Here is a 2,953-nt window from a genome sequence, read left to right on the forward strand (position 1 = left end):
TCTTTTTAAGTGGGAGAACTTGCACAATTGGTGGCTGACTAAATACTTTTTTGCCCACTGTATGTAGATATTCAATAAAAATCAGCTGTTTCCAGCTGCAATAGTACTTTACAACAAATATACAACATTTACAACATTAACAATGTCTACATTTGATGTTATTTTAATGGACAACGAAATGTGCTTTTCTTTCAAAAACAAGGACATTCTAAGTGACCCCAAACTTTTTCAACAGTAGTGTATATTTGAACAAAAATCTACTAGTTTTCTAAATTGAGAATCCTGGGGAATCCTGAGAATCATGTTCATAACGGAAATCGTATTTAAAAGCATCCTATAGTGATCCTCACTATAGGAGCCCGATACAATTCCCACCAAGTGGGCTAACTCTATTGGTGCAATACGTAGGGTGCTTGCCTTTCATGTCACCAACCTGAGTTTGCTTCCCTGCCCCGCCATTCACTACATTGGAGTCAGAAGTGAAATGGCGGCTGTGAGGCTGTCGGAATGTGTGACCCGGTCGTGTGAGGGCTGAGTAGTCAAAGCAGAGGTACGTCCCTTCCCGTTTAGAGAGGACAGCATAGTGATCCTTGCTATATGAGCCATGCTACAATTCCCAGCAAGTGGGTTGACCATATTGGTGCGATGCGTAGGATGTTTGCCTTTCACACAAGCGATCCGGATTTGCTTCCCTGCCCCGTCGTTTGCTACAATATGATACCCATTGAAATATGGAAAACATGATATTATGTGCCACTATAAATCGCAAAATAATGTTTTAATTCATTATTAATCTAACTTTTTTTATTGCTCGTGCATAAAAGATGATGCATTGGGATGAATGCCGAAATATTGTGCCTATTCTCAATAAAGACCTTTTAGAAAAAGAAACAAATTGCTCAATGTGTATAGTGTGTGTTTTACTCAGATGCCTCTGACGTTGTCGATGACCCTGCCACTACCCACCTGAAACGTATTACCTCCCCTAAGGGTGATTTGGGTAAGTAACCTGGCAAGAAGTCCCAGAGAAACCCTCACGCTCTGACACCACCCTCAACGCCATCAGACAGCAGGGCTTCCGAGAGGGCCGTCACTATTTGAAGGTGCAGGTGAGTTGAAAGACCTACTGGGCGATAGACCTCACCTAGTCAAGCCAAGCATCCTATGCAAGGGCTGTGAAGAGTTCTTTAATGGGGACTACAAAGCATGGCATAACAGGGTGGGCCATGAGCACCCCGTGGTTGCCGGACTGTACTTCACTCACATTGGTATATACTCTAGCTTCCCCGGGGGCCTGGTGTGCTTTCTGGGGGCTGACACCATGACCCCTCTTCACTGCTATGTGGGCACCTTCACCAACGTCCTTCATGTCCTGCCCAGGCTATGACAACCAGGGATCCAACTGGATTTGCGATGCCTTACGGTCTGCCTTCAGATGGAGGACAAATGCCAAGGTTGAAGGGAATGGGGGTGGCATATGACTTCTGTCAAACTTTTTTGTGTTGTAGACCAAGCACACCAAGTCTGACTGCTGCTGAAATGGTATGTCCGCTTCCAATCCAATTATGTTTGATCCAAACAAGCTTCAGAGTTAAATAGCAACCATTACAATACCTTCCAGTGCGTGTTACCTACTGACAGGCCTTTTTTCATGTTTCCTTCTGTGTTTTTCGTTTAACATGTACAGTATATTCTTGTGTATTTGTTTTTTTATTATTGTTTTTTTTATTATTATTGGAAACAAGACATCCAAATACCATGTTATAGCTTTCTATGGGACTTTATGGCTATCCATTCTATGAAATTATATCTATGCTATGGAAAAAAACTGTCCTTTCTCAACTAAGATGTCCCCAAACCAGTGTCTATGATTTCTTTTAAATGACCTAGGTATTGGGAGTTATGGTTTTGATTTAAAATAATTTACAGCATATGGTGACTTCATCCAAAAGGACACTGAGGGTAGATGGATTCTATTGTACCTTACTATTGATGAAATACGGATAAGTGATGTGCGCTGAGAGTTGGGAAGCAAGTTCAGGGAGTGAGTGTTTGACCCAGAGTGTCTGACCCAGAGTGTTTTAGAATAAGTCTGTAACGTAACAAAATGTGGAAACATTTTAGGGGTCTGAATACTTTCCGAATGCATTGTATATGTGGGGCTCCCGAGTAGCACAGTGATCTAAGACACACAGTGTAAGAGGCAGCAGGTAGCCTAGTGGTTGGAGTGTTGGGCCAGTAACCGGAAGGTTGCCGGATCAAATCCCAGAGCTGTCAAGGTAAAAATCTGTCGTTCTTCCCCTGAACAAGTCAGTTAACACACTGTGCCCCGCTAGGCTGTCATTGGAAATACGATTTTGTTCTTAAAACTGACTTTCCTAGTTAAATAAAGGCTACATAAAAAATTAAAGTATTTTCACATTACTTGGTTCCTGCCGGATGGGGAAGGTTTTTATTTTTAGAACTCACAAAACAAATATGTTAGTATAGGATTCTTTCTGTCAAACACTACTGTAAACTATAAAGGATTGTGGGAGGTCTCAAGATTTTACTGATAAGTGGGACCAAATAACATGTCAAGAGGGATGGGCCTAATTTTGTATATGAAAAGGTACTCCTGATCACCAGTGATATGACAATTCTAGTTGTATGTGAGTAAAGAAAAAATCTATTCCTGTGGTTTGTTAGGGTTACGTTTTTTTTCAAGTAGCAAAACAATTCACTCACCTAGCTGTAGCAGATCAGGCTGACGAGCCCAAATACATTTCCCAGAGCTTGAAACACCCACCTAATGGTGAAACGATTGTTTTTACACCATTTGGACTTGGTGTGCAGGCCCTAAGGCATCTCTGAAAGTTTTCAATTGAACTGAATTGATAGATTGCTATTCCTGGATTTACATGATTATACGACGTTATACGGCACAAAATGACAAAAATAACCACACTACTCA

Source organism: Oncorhynchus masou, chromosome 31, assembly GCF_036934945.1.
Source record: "Oncorhynchus masou masou isolate Uvic2021 chromosome 31, UVic_Omas_1.1, whole genome shotgun sequence".
In the NCBI taxonomy this organism is placed as follows: Eukaryota; Metazoa; Chordata; class Actinopteri; order Salmoniformes; family Salmonidae; genus Oncorhynchus; species Oncorhynchus masou.